At 46.2% G+C, this 24,751-nt stretch overlaps 8 non-coding genes and 2 pseudogenes across 8 annotated transcripts; all 10 read left to right on the top strand.

Moving 5' to 3' along the window:
- The first annotated feature begins 1,042 nt into the window (after positions 1 to 1,042).
- Positions 1,043 to 1,202, top strand: LOC130309785 (U2 spliceosomal RNA; annotated as a pseudogene).
- Positions 1,203 to 1,895: 693 nt separating this feature from the next.
- LOC130309783 (U2 spliceosomal RNA) lies at positions 1,896 to 2,074 on the top strand (annotated as a pseudogene).
- Positions 2,075 to 4,157: 2,083 nt separating this feature from the next.
- LOC130309780 (U2 spliceosomal RNA) lies at positions 4,158 to 4,348 on the top strand. The gene has a single exon (XR_008858411.1). It is a non-coding gene; the product is annotated as a U2 spliceosomal RNA (small nuclear RNA).
- A 2,087-nt stretch (positions 4,349 to 6,435) lies between these two features.
- LOC130309754 (U2 spliceosomal RNA) lies at positions 6,436 to 6,626 on the top strand. Its single transcript, XR_008858386.1, has one exon. It is a non-coding gene; the product is annotated as a U2 spliceosomal RNA (small nuclear RNA).
- A 6,460-nt stretch (positions 6,627 to 13,086) lies between these two features.
- LOC130309753 (U2 spliceosomal RNA) lies at positions 13,087 to 13,277 on the top strand. The gene has a single exon (XR_008858385.1). It is a non-coding gene; the product is annotated as a U2 spliceosomal RNA (small nuclear RNA).
- A 2,083-nt stretch (positions 13,278 to 15,360) lies between these two features.
- On the top strand, positions 15,361 to 15,551 carry LOC130309787 (U2 spliceosomal RNA). The gene has a single exon (XR_008858415.1). It is a non-coding gene; the product is annotated as a U2 spliceosomal RNA (small nuclear RNA).
- Positions 15,552 to 17,636: 2,085 nt separating this feature from the next.
- On the top strand, positions 17,637 to 17,827 carry LOC130309786 (U2 spliceosomal RNA). Its single transcript, XR_008858414.1, has one exon. It is a non-coding gene; the product is annotated as a U2 spliceosomal RNA (small nuclear RNA).
- A 2,086-nt stretch (positions 17,828 to 19,913) lies between these two features.
- LOC130309775 (U2 spliceosomal RNA) lies at positions 19,914 to 20,104 on the top strand. Its single transcript, XR_008858406.1, has one exon. It is a non-coding gene; the product is annotated as a U2 spliceosomal RNA (small nuclear RNA).
- A 2,094-nt stretch (positions 20,105 to 22,198) lies between these two features.
- LOC130309763 (U2 spliceosomal RNA) lies at positions 22,199 to 22,389 on the top strand. The gene has a single exon (XR_008858395.1). It is a non-coding gene; the product is annotated as a U2 spliceosomal RNA (small nuclear RNA).
- A 2,085-nt stretch (positions 22,390 to 24,474) lies between these two features.
- Positions 24,475 to 24,665, top strand: LOC130309752 (U2 spliceosomal RNA). The gene has a single exon (XR_008858384.1). It is a non-coding gene; the product is annotated as a U2 spliceosomal RNA (small nuclear RNA).
- Positions 24,666 to 24,751: the final 86 nt, after the last annotated feature.

The raw sequence follows: 24,751 nt of genomic DNA, 5'->3' as shown, positions 1-24,751 counted from the left end.
ACGCCCAGAAAAGAGGCGAAAAGGAGAAAAACGTAAAAAAACGTGAAAAAAAAGTAAGAGGAAGAGAAGGGAAAAAAAGGTGGAAATGGGTTTAAAAGTGATTTCGGCGGAGAAAAAAAAAAAAAAATATATATATATATATATATATATATATATATATATATATATACGCGCACACACACACATATATATAAACGTATTCTCCGTTGAGATATTGCAGCCGCTGCTGTGTCCAGGCCCAGGAGCCTTAGCACTGTGCTGTGATGTCACTCAATACCACTGACATCACTAGGTGTAAACAACATCTCTCCTTTGCTGTGTATGTGACTATGGAGCTGTTTGGTGATGTCGTCTATTATGGCCTTCATAGAAGCAACAGGAGATTGTTGCATCCATCTAGAACCCTCAGAACTACAGTGCTATGATGTCACTCACTTCCACAGGCCTTGCAGAGTGTAAACAACAACAACCCAGCTTTGTTGTGTATGTAACCATAGGGATTTGTGATGTCACCTAGAACCTTCACAGCAGCGACAGCTTTATGAGGAGCATCAGCACTGCTCTGCCTGAGCAGAACCATCACCGCCATAGGTTGTCAAATAACCCGGATTTAACCCACACAGGTAAGTCCAATGGGGTGCAGGCATGTCCTCTATGCTTACAGCTTCCCGTGGGTGTTGGTTTGATACCGTTTGGGGACAGCCAAGGAGGCATCTGCAGGCAACAAAGGTAGGTGTGTGCTTGTGTGTGTGTTTCCTATGCAGATCCTAAGCCCAGTGTCACATGCAAGTAGGAGGAGTAAGAAGGGTTCCTGGCAAATCCGGGTTATGGATTGCATTTAAAAAGGCCCCGTGGGAGTGCAATGGGCCCCTGTCTTGCTGCTTAGCAATAATGGTATGGGTTTAGGTTCTGCTGTGTGTACTGGTGGTTGACTGCCCCCCAGCCCAGAGTGTGCATGGAAAATTGTCTGGCAGCCTCCCTGACAGCAAGCAGTGATAGTGCCCATGAAGGGGACCTTGTTGGGCCCGCCCCTTTCACGGTTATCGCTTCTCTGCCTTTTGGCTAAGATCAAGTGTAGTATCTGTTCTTATCAGTTTTCATGCTGGTGGGGATGGGTGCTGCATGGAGGATGCAGGTGTACCAGGGCTTTCCGGGGCTGGTTCTGAGGAATCAGCTCGACGGCTGCCCCGATGTGACCTGTTCCCTCCGGGTCTCGCCATGAGGCTGAGAGGGTCTAGAGCCGAGGTACTTTTGTGCCTCGGGGAGTGGTGACCCCGAGGTGCCGAAACTCACTGGGAGAATAGACTCACTGGGTTGAAGCACGGGCACCATAATCTCTTCACCTTGTGGCACTCACCTCTTGATTCCCGGCCTTCTGGCTAGGATCAGAGAAATTTTTATAGATCCGGCCGGATGTCCGGGCAGTATATCTGCACACATTCACTTATTTATTTCTTTTTTGTCTCACTGTGTCACTTTTTGCGTGTTGTGTGTTCACAGGATTTGTCAGGATGCGGTAGCCCTTCTGGGTGTCCCTCCTGGCGGTCTAGGGGAGGTGTGTGTGGCCATTAGGTTCCGCACCTCCCTGCAAACACCCCGGGTACTCCTGCTTTGGCAGGGTACCTACCGTAATCGGCTCTGCGGGCAGATACCTTGGCTAGCGCCAAGGGGGATGCCGGGAGCATTTGTGGTCCCCTAGTAGCTTCGGCGAAAAGGGACATCGAACCTGGAACCTCGCAGGTACCTTTTGGTCCGGAGGCGAAGGGTAAGGTTTGTTGGGGGGCCTCTCTCCTATCGGAGAAGGGCTTGCGATAGACCGCATCCTTTGTGCACGTTTTTTTAGTGTAACACGTTTGCACTTTTTCTTGCACTTTGGGTGAATCGAAAGCACGTTCCTCGGCTTTAGATAAAAAAAAAAAAATCTGTTCTTATCAGTTTAATATCTGATACGTCCCCTATCTGGGGACCATATATTAAATGGATTTTTGAGAACGGGGGCCGATTTCGAAGCTTGCTTCCGTCGCCCTATGCATTGACCCGATATGGCAGTATCTTCGGGTACAGTGCACCACCCCCTTACAGGGTTAAAAAGAAAGATTCCTACTTTCATTGCTACCTGCTTGCTGGCTAGCCAGCTAGCCAGCCCTGTGGGCCTTGCTGCTGCAGCCAAAAAACAAAAGGTGGTGCTGCTGCTGCTGCTTCTGCTGCTTCTGCTTGTGTCTGGCCGCTGTTGGAGCGTCCAGGCACAGGACTTCTGCTGCTGCTGACTAAATGGCCTCCTTAATTGGATCATTTGAGTAGCCAGCACACCTGTGCAGGTAGGGCATGACATGATAGGCAGCTGCCTTGATAGCGGGTGGGTGCTGAATGTTCCTAATTGACAAAATAAGATTAATGCTTATGAAGAAATATAAAATCTCATCCCTTCCCCAATATCGCGCCACACCCCTACCCCTTAATTCCCTGGTTGAACTTGATGGACATATGTCTTTTTTCGACCGTACTAACTATGTAACTATGTAACATAACATGGGGGGGGGGGGGGGGTCTCCTGGCTGTTCACACAGGTGTGTCATTGCTGTACATTGACCATGCATTGCTTCTGTGGTATTGCAAAGGCAAAGACAAATGCTTCCAGCCATCCATTGCACTAATGGATTGGTCATCAGCTGGCTGTCTATGTCCCGCATCAATATAGACCAAAGTACAGAGGGTTAGGCTATGCTATTGTGCACCTACCTGATGCATCAGAAGGTGCGAGGCCCTTGCTAAATTCTGTGCACAGACTTTGAGATCTATACTTTAGACTGTATCTAAACCTGCTCCAACATGGACTGACATTCTGGCCTACTTTCAGCCGATGCGACTTGTCTGTCGCTGAACAGTCGCTTTTTATGTATTCAGCACCTATGTATAATGTTGTAAAAATGCTCTAGAAGCTAAAGTCGCAGAAATGTCACACATATTTGGCCTGCAACTTTCTGTGCGACAAATTCAGACAGGAAAAATCAGTATAAATCCTTAGAAAATTATCCCCCAGTGTCTCCATCTGCTGGCGGTATTGAATAAGCATTGCTGCACTGATGGGGTATGCATTAGACGAAAAAAAAGAAGAAAAAGAAGAATAATACGCCCAGAAAAGAGGCGAAAAGGAGAAAAACGTAAAAAAACGTGAAAAAAAAGTAAGAGGAAGAGAAGGGAAAAAAAGGTGGAAATGGGTTTAAAAGTGATTTCGGCGGAGAAATATATATATATATATATATATATATATATATATATATATACGCGCACACACACACATATATATAAACGTATTCTCCGTTGAGATATTGCAGCCGCTGCTGTGTCCAGGCCCAGGAGCCTTAGCACTGTGCTGTGATGTCACTCAATACCACTGACATCACTAGGTGTAAACAACATCTCTCCTTTGCTGTGTATGTGACTATGGAGCTGTTTGGTGATGTCGTCTATTATGGCCTTCATAGAAGCAACAGGAGATTGTTGCATCCATCTAGAACCCTCAGAACTACAGTGCTATGATGTCACTCACTTCCACAGGCCTTGCAGAGTGTAAACAACAACAACCCAGCTTTGTTGTGTATGTAACCATAGGGATTTGTGATGTCACCTAGAACCTTCACAGCAGCGACAGCTTTATGAGGAGCATCAGCACTGCTCTGCCTGAGCAGAACCATCACCGCCATAGGTTGTCAAATAACCCGGATTTAACCCACACAGGTAAGTCCAATGGGGTGCAGGCATGTCCTCTATGCTTACAGCTTCCCGTGGGTGTTGGTTTGATACCGTTTGGGGACAGCCAAGGAGGCATCTGCAGGCAACAAAGGTAGGTGTGTGCTTGTGTGTGTGTTTCCTATGCAGATCCTAAGCCCAGTGTCACATGCAAGTAGGAGGAGTAAGAAGGGTTCCTGGCAAATCCGGGTTATGGATTGCATTTAAAAAGGCCCCGTGGGAGTGCAATGGGCCCCTGTCTTGCTGCTTAGCAATAATGGTATGGGTTTAGGTTCTGCTGTGTGTACTGGTGGTTGACTGCCCCCCAGCCCAGAGTGTGCATGGAAAATTGTCTGGCAGCCTCCCTGACAGCAAGCAGTGATAGTGCCCATGAAGGGGACCTTGTTGGGCCCGCCCCTTTCACGGTTATCGCTTCTCGGCCTTTTGGCTAAGATCAAGTGTAGTATCTGTTCTTATCAGTTTAATATCTGATACGTCCCCTATCTGGGGACCATATATTAAATGGATTTTTGAGAACGGGGGCCGATTTCGAAGCTTGCTTCCGTCGCCCTATGCATTGACCCAATATGGCAGTATCTTCGGGTACAGTGCACCACCCCCTTAGGGTTAAAAAGAAAGATTCCTACTTTCATTGCTACCTGCTTGCTGGCTAGCCAGCTAGCCAGCCCTGTGGGCCTTGCTGCTGCAGCCAAAAAACAAAAGGTGGTGCTGCTGCTGCTGCTTCTGCTGCTTCTGCTTGTGTCTGGCCGCTGTTGGAGCGTCCAGGCACAGGACTTCTGCTGCTGCTGACTAAATGGCCTCCTTAATTGGATCATTTGAGTAGCCAGCACACCTGTGCAGGTAGGGCATGACATGATAGGCAGCTGCCTTGATAGCGGGTGGGTGCTGAATGTTCCTAATTGACAAAATAAGATTAATGCTTATGAAGAAATATAAAATCTCATCCCTTCCCCAATATCGCGCCACACCCCTACCCCTTAATTCCCTGGTTGAACTTGATGGACATATGTCTTTTTTCGACCGTACTAACTATGTAACTATGTAACATAACATGGGGGGGGGGGGGGGGTCTCCTGGCTGTTCACACAGGTGTGTCATTGCTGTACATTGACCATGCATTGCTTCTGTGGTATTGCAAAGGCAAAGACAAATGCTTCCAGCCATCCATTGCACTAATGGATTGGTCATCAGCTGGCTGTCTATGTCCCGCATCAATATAGACCAAAGTACAGAGGGTTAGGCTATGCTATTGTGCACCTACCTGATGCATCAGAAGGTGCGAGGCCCTTGCTAAATTCTGTGCACAGACTTTGAGATCTATACTTTAGACTGTATCTAAACCTGCTCCAACATGGACTGACATTCTGGCCTACTTTCAGCCGATGCGACTTGTCTGTCGCTGAACAGTCGCTTTTTATGTATTCAGCACCTATGTATAATGTTGTAAAAATGCTCTAGAAGCTAAAGTCGCAGAAATGTCACACATATTTGGCCTGCAACTTTCTGTGCGACAAATTCAGACAGGAAAAATCAGTATAAATCCTTAGAAAATTATCCCCCAGTGTCTCCATCTGCTGGCGGTATTGAATAAGCATTGCTGCACTGATGGGGTATGCATTAGACGAAAAAAAAGAAGAAAAAGAAGAATAATACGCCCAGAAAAGAGGCGAAAAGGAGAAAAACGTAAAAAAACGTGAAAAAAAAGTAAGAGGAAGAGAAGGGAAAAAAAGGTGGAAATGGGTTTAAAAGTGATTTCGGCGGAGAAATATATATATATATATATATATATATATATATATATATATATATATACGCGCACACACACACATATATATAAACGTATTCTCCGTTGAGATATTGCAGCCGCTGCTGTGTCCAGGCCCAGGAGCCTTAGCACTGTGCTGTGATGTCACTCAATACCACTGACATCACTAGGTGTAAACAACATCTCTCCTTTGCTGTGTATGTGACTATGGAGCTGTTTGGTGATGTCGTCTATTATGGCCTTCATAGAAGCAACAGGAGATTGTTGCATCCATCTAGAACCCTCAGAACTACAGTGCTATGATGTCACTCACTTCCACAGGCCTTGCAGAGTGTAAACAACAACAACCCAGCTTTGTTGTGTATGTAACCATAGGGATTTGTGATGTCACCTAGAACCTTCACAGCAGCGACAGCTTTATGAGGAGCATCAGCACTGCTCTGCCTGAGCAGAACCATCACCGCCATAGGTTGTCAAATAACCCGGATTTAACCCACACAGGTAAGTCCAATGGGGTGCAGGCATGTCCTCTATGCTTACAGCTTCCCGTGGGTGTTGGTTTGATACCGTTTGGGGACAGCCAAGGAGGCATCTGCAGGCAACAAAGGTAGGTGTGTGCTTGTGTGTGTGTTTCCTATGCAGATCCTAAGCCCAGTGTCACATGCAAGTAGGAGGAGTAAGAAGGGTTCCTGGCAAATCCGGGTTATGGATTGCATTTAAAAAGGCCCCGTGGGAGTGCAATGGGCCCCTGTCTTGCTGCTTAGCAATAATGGTATGGGTTTAGGTTCTGCTGTGTGTACTGGTGGTTGACTGCCCCCCAGCCCAGAGTGTGCATGGAAAATTGTCTGGCAGCCTCCCTGACAGCAAGCAGTGATAGTGCCCATGAAGGGGACCTTGTTGGGCCCGCCCCTTTCACGGTTATCGCTTCTCGGCCTTTTGGCTAAGATCAAGTGTAGTATCTGTTCTTATCAGTTTAATATCTGATACGTCCCCTATCTGGGGACCATATATTAAATGGATTTTTGAGAACGGGGGCCGATTTCGAAGCTTGCTTCCGTCGCCCTATGCATTGACCCGATATGGCAGTATCTTCGGGTACAGTGCACCACCCCCTTACAGGGTTAAAAAGAAAGATTCCTACTTTCATTGCTACCTGCTTGCTGGCTAGCCAGCTAGCCAGCCCTGTGGGCCTTGCTGCTGCAGCCAAAAAACAAAAGGTGGTGCTGCTGCTGCTGCTTCTGCTGCTTCTGCTTGTGTCTGGCCGCTGTTGGAGCGTCCAGGCACAGGACTTTTGCTGCTGCTGACTAAATGGCCTCCTTAATTGGATCATTTGAGTAGCCAGCACACCTGTGCAGGTAGGGCATGACATGATAGGCAGCTGCCTTGATAGCGGGTGGGTGCTGAATGTTCCTAATTGACAAAATAAGATTAATGCTTATGAAGAAATATAAAATCTCATCCCTTCCCCAATATCGCGCCACACCCCTACCCCTTAATTCCCTGGTTGAACTTGATGGACATATGTCTTTTTTCGACCGTACTAACTATGTAACTATGTAACATAACATGGGGGGGGGGGGGGGTCTCCTGGCTGTTCACACAGGTGTGTCATTGCTGTACATTGACCATGCATTGCTTCTGTGGTATTGCAAAGGCAAAGACAAATGCTTCCAGCCATCCATTGCACTAATGGATTGGTCATCAGCTGGCTGTCTATGTCCCGCATCATTATAGACCAAAGTACAGAGGGTTAGGCTATGCTATTGTGCACCTACCTGATGCATCAGAAGGTGCGAGGCCCTTGCTAAATTCTGTGCACAGACTTTGAGATCTATACTTTAGACTGTATCTAAACCTGCTCCAACATGGACTGACATTCTGGCCTACTTTCAGCCGATGCGACTTGTCTGTCGCTGAACAGTCGCTTTTTATGTATTCAGCACCTATGTATAATGTTGTAAAAATGCTCTAGAAGCTAAAGTCGCAGAAATGTCACACATATTTGGCCTGCAACTTTCTGTGCGACAAATTCAGACAGGAAAAATCAGTATAAATCCTTAGAAAATTATCCCCCAGTGTCTCCATCTGCTGGCGGTATTGAATAAGCATTGCTGCACTGATGGGGTATGCATTAGACGAAAAAAAAGAAGAAAAAGAAGAATAATACGCCCAGAAAAGAGGCGAAAAGGAGAAAAACGTAAAAAAACGTGAAAAAAAAGTAAGAGGAAGAGAAGGGAAAAAAAGGTGGAAATGGGTTTAACCCCTTAAGGACACAGCCCATTTTCACCTCTAGGACGCAGCCCTTTTTTGCACATCTGACCACTGTCACTTTAAACATTAATAACTCTGGAATGCTTTTACTTATCAATCTGATTCCGAGATTGTTTTTTCGTGACATATTCTACTTTAACATAGTGGTAAATTTTTGTGGTAACTTGCATCCTTTCTTGGTGAAAAATCCCAAAATTTGATGAAAAAATTGAAAATTTTGCATTTTTCTAACTTTGAAGCTATCTGTTTGTAAGGAAAATTGATATTCCAAATATTATTTTTTTTGGATTCACATATACAATATGTCTACTTTATATTTTAATCATAAAATTGACATGTTTTTACTTTTGGAAGACACCAGAGGGCTTCAAAGTTCAGCAGCAATTTTACAATTTTTCACAAAATTTTCAAACTCGCTATTTTTCATGGACCAGTTCAGGTTTGAAGTGGATTTGAAGGGTCTTCATATTAGAAATACCCCATAAATGACCCCATTACAAAAACTGCACCCCCCAAAGTATTCAAAATGACATTCAGTAAGTGTTTTAACCCTTTAGGTGTTTCACGGTAAAAGCAGCAAAGTGAAGGAGAAAATTCAAAATCTTCATTTTTTACACTTGCATGTTCTTGTAGACCCAATTTTTGAATTTTTACAAGGGGTAAAAGGATAAAATTTATACTTGAATTTGTAGCCCAATTTCTCTCGAGTAAGCACATACCTCATATGTCTATGTAAATTGTTCGGCGGGCGCAGTAGAGGGCTCAGAAGCGAAGGAGCGACAAGGGGATTTTGGAGAGTACGTTTTTCTGAAATGGTTTTTTGGGGGCATGTTGCATTTAGGAAGCCCCTATGGTGCCAAAACAGCAAATAAAAAAAACATGGCATACCATTTTGGAAACTAGACCCCTTGAGGAACGTAAAAAGGAATTAAGTGAGCCTTAATACCCCACAGGTGTTTCATGACTTTTGCATATGTAAAAAAAAAAAAAAAAAATTTCACTAAAATGTGTGTTTCCCCCCAAATTTCACATTTTTGCAAGGGTTAATAGCAGAAAATACCCCCCAAAATTTGTAACCCCATCTCTTCTGAGTATGGAGGTACCCCATAAGTTGACCTGAAGTGCATTACGGGCGAACTACAATGCTCAGAAGAGAAGGAGTCATATTTGGCTTTTTGAGAGCAAATTTTGCTCGGGGGGCATGTCGCATTTAGGAAGCCCCTATGGTGCCAGGACAGCAAAAAAAAACGACATGGCATACCATTTTGGAAACTAGACTCCTTGAGGAACGTAACAAGGGATAAAGTGAACCTTAATACCCCACAGGTGTTTCACGACTTTTGCATATGTAAAAAAAATAATTTTTTTTTTACCAAAAATGCTTGGTTTAGCAAAAATTTAACATTTTTAAAAAAGGTAATAGCAGAAAATACCCCCCAACATTTGAAGCCCAATTTCTCCCGATTCAGAAGACACCCAATATGGGGATGAAAAGTGCTCTGCTGGCGCACTACAGGTCTCAGAAGAGAAGGAGTCACATTTGGCTTTTTGGAAGCAAATTTTGCTCTGGGGGCATGCCGCATTTAGGAAGCACCTATGGTGCCAGGACAGAAAAAAAAAACACATGGCATACCATTTTGGAAACTAGACCCCTTGGGGAACGTAACAAGGGGTAAAGTGAACCTTAATACCCCACAGGTGTTTCACGACTTTTGCATATGTAAAAAAAAATATTTTTTTTTTACACTAAAATGCTTGTTTTCCCCCAAATTTTACATTTTTACAAGGGATAATAGCAGAAAATACCCCCCAAAATTTGTAACCCCATCTCTTCTGAGTATGGAAATACCCAATAAGTGGACGTGAAGTGCACTGGGGGCGAACTACAATGCTCAGAAGAGAAGGAGCATCATTGAGCTTTTGGAGAGAGAATTTGGCCATGTGCATTTCCAAAGCCCCCCGTGGTGCCAGAACAGTGGACCCCCCACATGTGACCCCATTTTTAAAACTACACCCCTCACGGAAGGTAATAAGGGGTGCAGGGAGAATTTACACCCCACTGGCATTTGACGTATCTTTGGAACAGTGGGCTGTGTAAATTAAAAATTTTATTTTTCATTTTCACAGACCCCTGTTTCAAAGATCTGTCAGACACCTGTGGGGTGTAAATGCTCACTGTACCCCTTGTTACATTCCGTGAGGGGTGTAGTTTCCAAAATGGGGTCACATGTGGGTATTTATTGTTTTGCACTTATGTCAGAACCACTGTAAAATCAGCCACCCCTGTGCAAATCACCAATTTAGACCTCAAATTTACATGGTGCACTCTCCCTTCTGAGCCTTGTTGTGCGTCCCCAGAACACTTTGCGCCCACATATGGGGTATCTCCGTCCTCAGGAGAAAATGCGTTACAAACTTTGGGGGCTTTTTTTCTTTTACCGCTTGTGAAATTTTAAAGTATGGGGCAACACCAGTATGTTAGTGTACAAAAATGTTTTTTTTTTTACACTAACATGCTGGTGTAGACCCCAACTTTACCTTTTCATAAGGGGTAAAAGGAGAAAAAGCCCCCCAAAATTTGTTAGGCAATTTCTCCCGAGTACGGCGATACCCCATATGTGGCCCTAAACTGTTGCCTTGAAATACGCCAGGGCTCCAAAGTGAGAGCGCCATGTGCATTTGAGGCCCAAATTAGGGATTTGCATAGGGGTGGACATAGGGGTATTCTAAGTCAGTGATTCCCAAACAGGGTGCCTCCAGCTGTTGCTAAACTCCCAGCATGCTTGGACAGTCAATGGCTGTCCGGAAATGCTGGGAGTTTTTGTTTTGCAACAGCTGGAGGTTCCGTTTTGGAAACACTGCTGTAGGATACGTTTTTCATTTTTATTGGGGGGGAAGGGGTGGTGGTGGGGGGGGGGGCAGTGTACGTGTGTATATGTAGTGTTTTACTCTTTATTTTATGTTAGTGTAGTGTAGTGTTTTTAGGTTACATTCACACTGACGGCGGATTACACTGAGTCTCCCGCTAGGAGTTTGAGCTGCGGCTGCTGCAGCTCAAACCTGAAGCAGGGAATTCACTGTAATCCGCCGCCAGTGTGAATGTAACCTGTACATTCACATGGGAGGGGGGGGGGGGGCAAAACTACAACTCCCAGCATGCACTGACAGAACGTGCATGCTGGGAGTTGTAGTTTTGCAACAGCTGGAGGCACACTGGAAAATACTGAGTTGGGTAATAGAACCTATTACCTAACTCGGTATTTCCCAACCAGTGTGCCTCCAGCTGTTGCAGAACTACAACTCTCAGCATGTACTGATTGCCAAAGAGAATGCTGGGAGATGTAGTTATGCAACAGCTGGATGCACGCAAGTACAACTCCCAGCATGCCGAGACAGCCATTTGCTGTTCCTGAATGCTGGGAGTTGTAGTTTTGCAAGATTTAGAGGGGTTCAGGCTGGAGATCACTGACAGTGGTCTCTAAACTGTGGCCCTCCAGATGTTGCAAAACTACAAATCTCAGCATGCTAAGACAGCAAACTGCTGTCTGAGCATGCTGGGAGTTGTAGTTTTGTAATATCTGGAGGGCTACAGTTTAGAGACCACTGTCAGTGATCTCTAGCCTGAACCCCTCTAAATCTTGCAAAACTACAACTCCCAGCATGCCAACACAGCAAACAGCTGTCAAGGCATGGTGGGAGTTGTAGTTTTGCAACATCTGGAGGGCGACAGTTTAGAGACCACTCTCTAAACTGTCGCCCTGCAGATGTTGCTAGGCAACAGACTCTGCACACGCGGCGTCATACTTACCTCCACCGCCGCCGTGATCACAGCCGCCGCCGGGTAAGTGACCGCCGCCGCCGCCGCTACTACACGGTTCCCCCCGCTGTGCCCGGACACCGATGGGCGGGCATAGCGCGGGGAACCGAACTTTAACCCCCCCGCCCCCAGTCTGCTATTGGTCGGCCGCTCCGCCGATCAATAGCAGGGATAGGAGGGGTGGCAACCCTGCCACCTCACTCCTATCTCTTCAAGGGGGATCGAGGGTGTCTTGGACACCCCCGATCCCCCTTATTTTATCGCGGCGCCGCGATTGATGGGCAGGGGGAGAGCGCTCCCCCTGCAAACACCATAGATGCCGTGATCAGACTGATCACGGCATCTATGGGGTTAATGCTGCCGGGACCGGCGCGATCGCGGCCCCGGCAGCTGCGGTGGGACTCCGGCTGTGATTGACAGCTGAGTCCCACCCGCGATCTCCTGCGCTGCCCGCGGCAGAGCAGGAGATCGCTTGGACGTATGCATACGTCCATTTGCGCGAACGTGTAATTCGCCTGGACGTATGCATACGTCCAATAGCGGGAAGGGGTTAAAAGTGATTTCGGCGGAGAAATATATATATATATATATATATATATATATATATATACGCGCACACACACACATATATATAAACGTATTCTCCGTTGAGATATTGCAGCCGCTGCTGTGTCCAGGCCCAGGAGCCTTAGCACTGTGCTGTGATGTCACTCAATACCACTGACATCACTAGGTGTAAACAACATCTCTCCTTTGCTGTGTATGTGACTATGGAGCTGTTTGGTGATGTCGTCTATTATGGCCTTCATAGAAGCAACAGGAGATTGTTGCATCCATCTAGAACCCTCAGAACTACAGTGCTATGATGTCACTCACTTCCACAGGCCTTGCAGAGTGTAAACAACAACAACCCAGCTTTGTTGTGTATGTAACCATAGGGATTTGTGATGTCACCTAGAACCTTCACAGCAGCGACAGCTTTATGAGGAGCATCAGCACTGCTCTGCCTGAGCAGAACCATCACCGCCATAGGTTGTCAAATAACCCGGATTTAACCCACACAGGTAAGTCCAATGGGGTGCAGGCATGTCCTCTATGCTTACAGCTTCCCGTGGGTGTTGGTTTGATACCGTTTGGGGACAGCCAAGGAGGCATCTGCAGGCAACAAAGGTAGGTGTGTGCTTGTGTGTGTGTTTCCTATGCAGATCCTAAGCCCAGTGTCACATGCAAGTAGGAGGAGTAAGAAGGGTTCCTGGCAAATCCGGGTTATGGATTGCATTTAAAAAGGCCCCGTGGGAGTGCAATGGGCCCCTGTCTTGCTGCTTAGCAATAATGGTATGGGTTTAGGTTCTGCTGTGTGTACTGGTGGTTGACTGCCCCCCAGCCCAGAGTGTGCATGGAAAATTGTCTGGCAGCCTCCCTGACAGCAAGCAGTGATAGTGCCCATGAAGGGGACCTTGTTGGGCCCGCCCCTTTCACGGTTATCGCTTCTCGGCCTTTTGGCTAAGATCAAGTGTAGTATCTGTTCTTATCAGTTTAATATCTGATACGTCCCCTATCTGGGGACCATATATTAAATGGATTTTTGAGAACGGGGGCCGATTTCGAAGCTTGCTTCCGTCGCCCTATGCATTGACCCGATATGGCAGTATCTTCGGGTACAGTGCACCACCCCCTTACAGGGTTAAAAAGAAAGATTCCTACTTTCATTGCTACCTGCTTGCTGGCTAGCCAGCTAGCCAGCCCTGTGGGCCTTGCTGCTGCAGCCAAAAAACAAAAGGTGGTGCTGCTGCTGCTGCTTCTGCTGCTTCTGCTTGTGTCTGGCCGCTGTTGGAGCGTCCAGGCACAGGACTTCTGCTGCTGCTGACTAAATGGCCTCCTTAATTGGATCATTTGAGTAGCCAGCACACCTGTGCAGGTAGGGCATGACATGATAGGCAGCTGCCTTGATAGCAGGTGGGTGCTGAATGTTCCTAATTGACAAAATAAGATTAATGCTTATGAAGAAATATAAAATCTCATCCCTTCCCCAATATCGCGCCACACCCCTACCCCTTAATTCCCTGGTTGAACTTGATGGACATATGTCTTTTTTCGACCGTACTAACTATGTAACTATGTAACATAACATGGGGGGGGGGGGGGGGGGTCTCCTGGCTGTTCACACAGGTGTGTCATTGCTGTACATTGACCATGCATTGCTTCTGTGGTATTGCAAAGGCAAAGACAAATGCTTCCAGCCATCCATTGCACTAATGGATTGGTCATCAGCTGGCTGTCTATGTCCCGCATCAATATAGACCAAAGTACAGAGGGTTAGGCTATGCTATTGTGCACCTACCTGATGCATCAGAAGGTGCGAGGCCCTTGCTAAATTCTGTGCACAGACTTTGAGATCTATACTTTAGACTGTATCTAAACCTGCTCCAACATGGACTGACATTCTGGCCTACTTTCAGCCGATGCGACTTGTCTGTCGCTGAACAGTCGCTTTTTATGTATTCAGCACCTATGTATAATGTTGTAAAAATGCTCTAGAAGCTAAAGTCGCAGAAATGTCACACATATTTGGCCTGCAACTTTCTGTGCGACAAATTCAGACAGGAAAAATCAGTATAAATCCTTAGAAAATTATCCCCCAGTGTCTCCATCTGCTGGCGGTATTGAATAAGCATTGCTGCACTGATGGGGTATGCATTAGACGAAAAAAAAGAAGAAAAAGAAGAATAATACGCCCAGAAAAGAGGCGAAAAGGAGAAAAACGTAAAAAAACGTGAAAAAAAAGTAAGAGGAAGAGAAGGGAAAAAAAGGTGGAAATGGGTTTAAAAGTGATTTTGGCGGAGAAATATATATATATATATATATATATATATATATATATATACGCGCACACACACACATATATATAAACGTATTCTCCGTTGAGATATTGCAGCCGCTGCTGTGTCCAGGCCCAGGAGCCTTAGCACTGTGCTGTGATGTCACTCAATACCACTGACATCACTAGGTGTAAACAACATCTCTCCTTTGCTGTGTATGTGACTATGGAGCTGTTTGGTGATGTCGTCTATTATGGCCTTCATAGAAGCAACAGGAGATTGTTGCATCCATCTAGAACCCTCAGAACTACAGTGCTATGATGTCACTCACTTCCACAGGCCTTGCAGAGTGTAAACAACAACAACCCAGCTTTGTTGTGTATGTAACCATAGGGATTTGTGATGTCACCTAGAACCTTCACAGCAGCGACAGCTTTATGAGGAGCATCAGCACTGCTCTGCCTGAGCAGAACCATCACCGCCATAGGTTGTCAAATAACCCGGATTTAACCCACACAGGTAAGTCCAATGGGGTGCAGGCATGTCCTCTATGCTTACAGCTTCCCGTGGGTGTTGGTTTGATACCGTTTGGGGACAGCCAAGGAGGCATCTGCAGGCAACAAAGGTAGGTGTGTGCTTGTGTGTGTGTTTCCTATGCAGATCCTAAGCCCAGTGTCACATGCAAGTAGGAGGAGTAAGAAGGGTTCCTGGCAAATCCGGGTTATGGATTGCATTTAAAAAGGCCCCGTGGGAGTGCAATGGGCCCCTGTCTTGCTGCTTAGCAATAATGGTATGGGTTTAGGTTCTGCTGTGTGTACTGGTGGTTGACTGCCCCCCAGCCCAGAGTGTGCATGGAAAATTGTCTGGCAGCCTCCCTGACAGCAAGCAGTGATAGTGCCCATGAAGGGGACCTTGTTGGGCCCGCCCCTTTCACGGTTATCGCTTCTCGGCCTTTTGGCTAAGATCAAGTGTAGTATCTGTTCTTATCAGTTTAATATCTGATACGTCCCCTATCTGGGGACCATATATTAAATGGATTTTTGAGAACGGGGGCCGATTTCGAAGCTTGCTTCCGTCGCCCTATGCATTGACCCGATATGGCAGTATCTTCGGGTACAGTGCACCACCCCCTTACAGGGTTAAAAAGAAAGATTCCTACTTTCATTGCTACCTGCTTGCTGGCTAGCCAGCTAGCCAGCCCTGTGGGCCTTGCTGCTGCAGCCAAAAAACAAAAGGTGGTGCTGCTGCTGCTGCTTCTGCTGCTTCTGCTTGTGTCTGGCCGCTGTTGGAGCGTCCAGGCACAGGACTTCTGCTGCTGCTGACTAAATGGCCTCCTTAATTGGATCATTTGAGTAGCCAGCACACCTGTGCAGGTAGGGCATGACATGATAGGCAGCTGCCTTGATAGCGGGTGGGTGCTGAATGTTCCTAATTGACAAAATAAGATTAATGCTTATGAAGAAATATAAAATCTCATCCCTTCCCCAATATCGCGCCACACCCCTACCCCTTAATTCCCTGGTTGAACTTGATGGACATATGTCTTTTTTCGACCGTACTAACTATGTAACTATGTAACATAACATGGGGGGGGGGGGGGGGGGTCTCCTGGCTGTTCACACAGGTGTGTCATTGCTGTACATTGACCATGCATTGCTTCTGTGGTATTGCAAAGGCAAAGACAAATGCTTCCAGCCATCCATTGCACTAATGGATTGGTCATCAGCTGGCTGTCTATGTCCCGCATCAATATAGACCAAAGTACAGAGGGTTAGGCTATGCTATTGTGCACCTACCTGATGCATCAGAAGGTGCGAGGCCCTTGCTAAATTCTGTGCACAGACTTTGAGATCTATACTTTAGACTGTATCTAAACCTGCTCCAACATGGACTGACATTCTGGCCTACTTTCAGCCGATGCGACTTGTCTGTCGCTGAACAGTCGCTTTTTATGTATTCAGCACCTATGTATAATGTTGTAAAAATGCTCTAGAAGCTAAAGTCGCAGAAATGTCACACATATTTGGCCTGCAACTTTCTGTGCGACAAATTCAGACAGGAAAAATCAGTATAAATCCTTAGAAAATTATCCCCCAGTGTCTCCATCTGCTGGCGGTATTGAATAAGCATTGCTGCACTGATGGGGTATGCATTAGACGAAAAAAAAGAAGAAAAAGAAGAATAATACGCCCAGAAAAGAGGCGAAAAGGAGAAAAACGTAAAAAAACGTGAAAAAAAAGTAAGAGGAAGAGAAGGGAAAAAAAGGTGGAAATGGGTTTAAAAGTGATTTTGGCGGAGAAATATATATATATATATATATATATATATATATATATATATACGCGCACACACACACATATATATAAACGTATTCTCCGTTGAGATATTGCAGCCGCTGCTGTGTCCAGGCCCAGGAGCCTTAGCACTGTGCTGTGATGTCACTCAATACCACTGACATCACTAGGTGTAAACAACATCTCTCCTTTGCTGTGTATGTGACTATGGAGCTGTTTGGTGATGTCGTCTATTATGGCCTTCATAGAAGCAACAGGAGATTGTTGCATCCATCTAGAACCCTCAGAACTACAGTGCTATGATGTCACTCACTTCCACAGGCCTTGCAGAGTGTAAACAACAACAACCCAGCTTTGTTGTGTATGTAACCATAGGGATTTGTGATGTCACCTAGAACCTTCACAGCAGCGACAGCTTTATGAGGAGCATCAGCACTGCTCTGCCTGAGCAGAACCATCACCGCCATAGGTTGTCAAATAACCCGGATTTAACCCACACAGGTAAGTCCAATGGGGTGCAGGCATGTCCTCTATGCTTACAGCTTCCCGTGGGTGTTGGTTTGATACCGTTTGGGGACAGCCAAGGAGGCATCTGCAGGCAACAAAGGTAGGTGTGTGCTTGTGTGTGTGTTTCCTATGCAGATCCTAAGCCCAGTGTCACATGCAAGTAGGAGGAGTAAGAAGGGTTCCTGGCAAATCCGGGTTATGGATTGCATTTAAAAAGGCCCCGTGGGAGTGCAATGGGCCCCTGTCTTGCTGCTTAGCAATAATGGTATGGGTTTAGGTTCTGCTGTGTGTACTGGTGGTTGACTGCCCCCCAGCCCAGAGTGTGCATGGAAAATTGTCTGGCAGCCTCCCTGACAGCAAGCAGTGATAGTGCCCATGAAGGGGACCTTGTTGGGCCCGCCCCTTTCACGGTTATCGCTTCTCGGCCTTTTGGCTAAGATCAAGTGTAGTATCTGTTCTTATCAGTTTAATATCTGATACGTCCCCTATCTGGGGACCATATATTAAATGGATTTTTGAGAACGGGGGCCGATTTCGAAGCTTGCTTCCGTCGCCCTATGCATTGACCCGATATGGCAGTATCTTCGGGTACAGTGCACCACCCCCTTACAGGGTTAAAAAGAAAGATTCCTACTTTCATTGCTACCTGCTTGCTGGCTAGCCAGCTAGCCAGCCCTGTGGGCCTTGCTGCTGCAGCCAAAAAACAAAAGGTGGTGCTGCTGCTGCTGCTTCTGCTGCTTCTGCTTGTGTCTGGCCGCTGTTGGAGCGTCCAGGCACAGGACTTCTGCTGCTGCTGACTAAATGGCCTCCTTAATTGGATCATTTGAGTAGCCAGCACACCTGTGCAGGTAGGGCATGACATGATAGGCAGCTGCCTTGATAGCGGGTGGGTGCTGAATGTTCCTAATTGACAAAATAAGATTAATGCTTATGAAGAAATATAAAATCTCATCCCTTCCCCAATATCGCGCCACACCCCTACCCCTTAATTCCCTGGTTGAACTTGATGGACATATGTCTTTTTTCGACCGTACTAACTATGTAACTATGTAACATAACATGGGGGGGGGGGGGGGGGTCTCCTGGCTGTTCACACAGGTGTGTCATTGCTGTACATTGACCATGCATTGCTTCTGTGGTATTGCAAAGGCAAAGACAAATGCTTCCAGCCATCCATTGCACTAATGGATTGGTCATCAGCTGGCTGTCTATGTCCCGCATCAATATAGACCAAAGTACAGAGGGTTAGGCTATGCTATTGTGCACCTACCTGATGCATCAGAAGGTGCGAGGCCCTTGCTAAATTCTGTGCACAGACTTTGAGATCTATACTTTAGACTGTATCTAAACCTGCTCCAACATGGACTGACATTCTGGCCTACTTTCAGCCGATGCGACTTGTCTGTCGCTGAACAGTCGCTTTTTATGTATTCAGCACCTATGTATAATGTTGTAAAAATGCTCTAGAAGCTAAAGTCGCAGAAATGTCACACATATTTGGCCTGCAACTTTCTGTGCGACAAATTCAGACAGGAAAAATCAGTATAAATCCTTAGAAAATTATCCCCCAGTGTCTCCATCTGCTGGCGGTATTGAATAAGCATTGCTGCACTGATGGGGTATGCATTAGACGAAAAAAAAGAAGAAAAAGAAGAATAATACGCCCAGAAAAGAGGCGAAAAGGAGAAAAACGTAAAAAAACGTGAAAAAAAAGTAAGAGGAAGAGAAGGGAAAAAAAGGTGGAAATGGGTTTAAAAGTGATTTTGGCGGAGAAATATATATATATATATATATATATATATATATATATATATATACGCGCACACACACACATATATATAAACGTATTCTCCGTTGAGATATTGCAGCCGCTGCTGTGTCCAGGCCCAGGAGCCTTAGCACTGTGCTGTGATGTCACTCAATACCACTGACATCACTAGGTGTAAACAACATCTCTCCTTTGCTGTGTATGTGACTATGGAGCTGTTTGGTGATGTCGTCTATTATGGCCTTCATAGAAGCAACAGGAGATTGTTGCATCCATCTAGAACCCTCAGAACTACAGTGCTATGATGTCACTCACTTCCACAGGCCTTGCAGAGTGTAAACAACAACAACCCAGCTTTGTTGTGTATGTAACCATAGGGATTTGTGATGTCACCTAGAACCTTCACAGCAGCGACAGCTTTATGAGGAGCATCAGCACTGCTCTGCCTGAGCAGAACCATCACCGCCATAGGTTGTCAAATAACCCGGATTTAACCCACACAGGTAAGTCCAATGGGGTGCAGGCATGTCCTCTATGCTTACAGCTTCCCGTGGGTGTTGGTTTGATACCGTTTGGGGACAGCCAAGGAGGCATCTGCAGGCAACAAAGGTAGGTGTGTGCTTGTGTGTGTGTTTCCTATGCAGATCCTAAGCCCAGTGTCACATGCAAGTAGGAGGAGTAAGAAGGGTTCCTGGCAAATCCGGGTTATGGATTGCATTTAAAAAGGCCCCGTGGGAGTGCAATGGGCCCCTGTCTTGCTGCTTAGCAATAATGGTATGGGTTTAGGTTCTGCTGTGTGTACTGGTGGTTGACTGCCCCCCAGCCCAGAGTGTGCATGGAAAATTGTCTGGCAGCCTCCCTGACAGCAAGCAGTGATAGTGCCCATGAAGGGGACCTTGTTGGGCCCGCCCCTTTCACGGTTATCGCTTCTCGGCCTTTTGGCTAAGATCAAGTGTAGTATCTGTTCTTATCAGTTTAATATCTGATACGTCCCCTATCTGGGGACCATATATTAAATGGATTTTTGAGAACGGGGGCCGATTTCGAAGCTTGCTTCCGTCGCCCTATGCATTGACCCGATATGGCAGTATCTTCGGGTACAGTGCACCACCCCCTTACAGGGTTAAAAAGAAAGATTCCTACTTTCATTGCTACCTGCTTGCTGGCTAGCCAGCTAGCCAGCCCTGTGGGCCTTGCTGCTGCAGCCAAAAAACAAAAGGTGGTGCTGCTGCTGCTGCTTCTGCTGCTTCTGCTTGTGTCTGGCCGCTGTTGGAGCGTCCAGGCACAGGACTTCTGCTGCTGCTGACTAAATGGCCTCCTTAATTGGATCATTTGAGTAGCCAGCACACCTGTGCAGGTAGGGCATGACATGATAGGCAGCTGTCTTGATAGCGGGTGGGTGCTGAATGTTCCTAATTGACAAAATAAGATTAATGCTTATGAAGAAATATAAAATCTCATCCCTTCCCCAATATCGCGCCACACCCCTACCCCTTAATTCCCTGGTTGAACTTGATGGACATATGTCTTTTTTCGACCGTACTAACTATGTAACTATGTAACATAACATGGGGGGGGGGGGGGGGGGGGTCTCCTGGCTGTTCACACAGGTGTGTCATTGCTGTACATTGACCATGCATTGCTTCTGTGGTATTGCAAAGGCAAAGACAAATGCTTCCAGCCATCCATTGCACTAATGGATTGGTCATCAGCTGGCTGTCTATGTCCCGCATCAATATAGACCAAAGTACAGAGGGTTAGGCTATGCTATTGTGCACCTACCTGATGCATCAGAAGGTGCGAGGCCCTTGCTAAATTCTGTGCACAGACTTTGAGATCTATACTTTAGACTGTATCTAAACCTGCTCCAACATGGACTGACATTCTGGCCTACTTTCAGCCGATGCGACTTGTCTGTCGCTGAACAGTCGCTTTTTATGTATTCAGCACCTATGTATAATGTTGTAAAAATGCTCTAGAAGCTAAAGTCGCAGAAATGTCACACATATTTGGCCTGCAACTTTCTGTGCGACAAATTCAGACAGGAAAAATCAGTATAAATCCTTAGAAAATTATCCCCCAGTGTCTCCATCTGCTGGCGGTATTGAATAAGCATTGCTGCACTGATGGGGTATGCATTAGACGAAAAAAAAGAAGAAAAAGAAGAATAATACGCCCAGAAAAGAGGCGAAAAGGAGAAAAACGTAAAAAAACGTGAAAAAAAAGTAAGAGGAAGAGAAGGGAAAAAAAGGTGGAAATGGGTTTAAAAGTGATTTCGGCGGAGAAATATATATATATATATATATATATATATATATATATATATATATACGCGCACACACACACATATATATAAACGTATTCTCCGTTGAGATATTGCAGCCGCTGCTGTGTCCAGGCCCAGGAGCCTTAGCACTGTGCTGTGATGTCACTCAATACCACTGACATCACTAGGTGTAAACAACATCTCTCCTTTGCTGTGTATGTGACTATGGAGCTGTTTGGTGATGTCGTCTATTATGGCCTTCATAGAAGCAACAGGAGATTGTTGCATCCATCTAGAACCCTCAGAACTACAGTGCTATGATGTCACTCACTTCCACAGGCCTTGCAGAGTGTAAACAACAACAACAACCCAGCTTTGTTGTGTATGTAACCATAGGGATTTGTGATGTCACCTAGAACCTTCACAGCAGCGACAGCTTTATGAGGAGCATCAGCACTGCTCTGCCTGAGCAGAACCATCACCGCCATAGGTTGTCAAATAACCCGGATTTAACCCACACAGGTAAGTCCAATGGGGTGCAGGCATGTCCTCTATGCTTACAGCTTCCCGTGGGTGTTGGTTTGATACCGTTTGGGGACAGCCAAGGAGGCATCTGCAGGCAACAAAGGTAGGTGTGTGCTTGTGTGTGTGTTTCCTATGCAGATCCTAAGCCCAGTGTCACATGCAAGTAGGAGGAGTAAGAAGGGTTCCTGGCAAATCCGGGTTATGGATTGCATTTAAAAAGGCCCCGTGGGAGTGCAATGGGCCCCTGTCTTGCTGCTTAGCAATAATGGTATGGGTTTAGGTTCTGCTGTGTGTACTGGTGGTTGACTGCCCCCCAGCCCAGAGTGTGCATGGAAAATTGTCTGGCAGCCTCCCTGACAGCAAGCAGTGATAGTGCCCATGAAGGGGACCTTGTTGGGCCCGCCCCTTTCACGGTTATCGCTTCTCGGCCTTTTGGCTAAGATCAAGTGTAGTATCTGTTCTTATCAGTTTAATATCTGATACGTCCCCTATCTGGGGACCATATATTAAATGGATTTTTGAGAACGGGGGCCGATTTCGAAGCTTGCTTCCGTCGCCCTATGCATTGACCCGATATGGCAGTATCTTCGGGTACAGTGCACCACCCCCTTACAGGGTTAAAAAGAAAGATTCCTACTTTCATTGCTACCTGCTTGCTGGCTAGCCAGCTAGCCAGCCCTGTGGGCCTTGCTGCTGCAGCCAAAAAACAAAAGGTGGTGCTGCTGCTGCTGCTTCTGCTGCTTCTGCTTGTGTCTGGCCGCTGTTGGAGCGTCCAGGCACAGGACTTCTGCTGCTGCTGACTAAATGGCCTCCTTAATTGGATCATTTGAGTAGCCAGCACACCTGTGCAGGTAGGGCATGACATGATAGGCAGCTGCCTTGATAGCGGGTGGGTGCTGAATGTTCCTAATTGACAAAATAAGATTAATGCTTATGAAGAAATATAAAATCTCATCCCTTCCCCAATATCGCGCCACACCCCTACCCCTTAATTCCCTGGTTGAACTTGATGGACATATGTCTTTTTTCGACCGTACTAACTATGTAACTATGTAACATAACATGGGGGGGGGGGGGGGGTCTCCTGGCTGTTCACACAGGTGTGTCATTGCTGTACATTGACCATGCATTGCTTCTGTGGTATTGCAAAGGCAAAGACAAATGCTTCCAGCCATCCATTGCACTAATGGATTGGTCATCAGCTGGCTGTCTATGTCCCGCATCAATATAGACCAAAGTACAGAGGGTTAGGCTATGCTATTGTGCACCTACCTGATGCATCAGAAGGTGCGAGGCCCTTGCTAAATTCTGTGCACAGACTTTGAGATCTATACTTTAGACTGTATCTAAACCTGCTCCAACATGGACTGACATTCTGGCCTACTTTCAGCCGATGCGACTTGTCTGTCGCTGAACAGTCGCTTTTTATGTATTCAGCACCTATGTATAATGTTGTAAAAATGCTCTAGAAGCTAAAGTCGCAGAAATGTCACACATATTTGGCCTGCAACTTTCTGTGCGACAAATTCAGACAGGAAAAATCAGTATAAATCCTTAGAAAATTATCCCCCAGTGTCTCCATCTGCTGGCGGTATTGAATAAGCATTGCTGCACTGATGGGGTATGCATTAGACGAAAAAAAAGAAGAAAAAGAAGAATAATACGCCCAGAAAAGAGGCGAAAAGGAGAAAAACGTAAAAAAACGTGAAAAAAAAGTAAGAGGAAGAGAAGGGAAAAAAAGGTGGAAATGGGTTTAAAAGTGATTTCGGCGGAGAAATATATATATATATATATATATATATATATATATATATATATACGCGCACACACACACATATATATAAACGTATTCTCCGTTGAGATATTGCAGCCGCTGCTGTGTCCAGGCCCAGGAGCCTTAGCACTGTGCTGTGATGTCACTCAATACCACTGACATCACTAGGTGTAAACAACATCTCTCCTTTGCTGTGTATGTGACTATGGAGCTGTTTGGTGATGTCGTCTATTATGGCCTTCATAGAAGCAACAGGAGATTGTTGCATCCATCTAGAACCCTCAGAACTACAGTGCTATGATGTCACTCACTTCCACAGGCCTTGCAGAGTGTAAACAACAACAACCCAGCTTTGTTGTGTATGTAACCATAGGGATTTGTGATGTCACCTAGAACCTTCACAGCAGCGACAGCTTTATGAGGAGCATCAGCACTGCTCTGCCTGAGCAGAACCATCACCGCCATAGGTTGTCAAATAACCCGGATTTAACCCACACAGGTAAGTCCAATGGGGTGCAGGCATGTCCTCTATGCTTACAGCTTCCCGTGGGTGTTGGTTTGATACCGTTTGGGGACAGCCAAGGAGGCATCTGCAGGCAACAAAGGTAGGTGTGTGCTTGTGTGTGTGTTTCCTATGCAGATCCTAAGCCCAGTGTCACATGCAAGTAGGAGGAGTAAGAAGGGTTCCTGGCAAATCCGGGTTATGGATTGCATTTAAAAAGGCCCCGTGGGAGTGCAATGGGCCCCTGTCTTGCTGCTTAGCAATAATGGTATGGGTTTAGGTTCTGCTGTGTGTACTGGTGGTTGACTGCCCCCCAGCCCAGAGTGTGCATGGAAAATTGTCTGGCAGCCTCCCTGACAGCAAGCAGTGATAGTGCCCATGAAGGGGACCTTGTTGGGCCCGCCCCTTTCACGGTTATCGCTTCTCGGCCTTTTGGCTAAGATCAAGTGTAGTATCTGTTCTTATCAGTTTAATATCTGATACGTCCCCTATCTGGGGACCATATATTAAATGGATTTTTGAGAACGGGGGCCGATTTCGAAGCTTGCTTCCGTCGCCCTATGCATTGACCCGATATGGCAGTATCTTCGGGTACAGTGCACCACCCCCTTACAGGGTTAAAAAGAAAGATTCCTACTTTCATTGCTACCTGCTTGCTGGCTAGCCAGCTAGCCAGCCCTGTGGGCCTTGCTG

This window comes from Hyla sarda, unplaced genomic scaffold (assembly GCF_029499605.1).
Source record: "Hyla sarda isolate aHylSar1 unplaced genomic scaffold, aHylSar1.hap1 scaffold_1539, whole genome shotgun sequence".
NCBI lineage: Eukaryota > Metazoa > Chordata > Amphibia > Anura > Hylidae > Hyla > Hyla sarda.
This window is presented reverse-complemented; position numbering and strand designations above follow the sequence as displayed.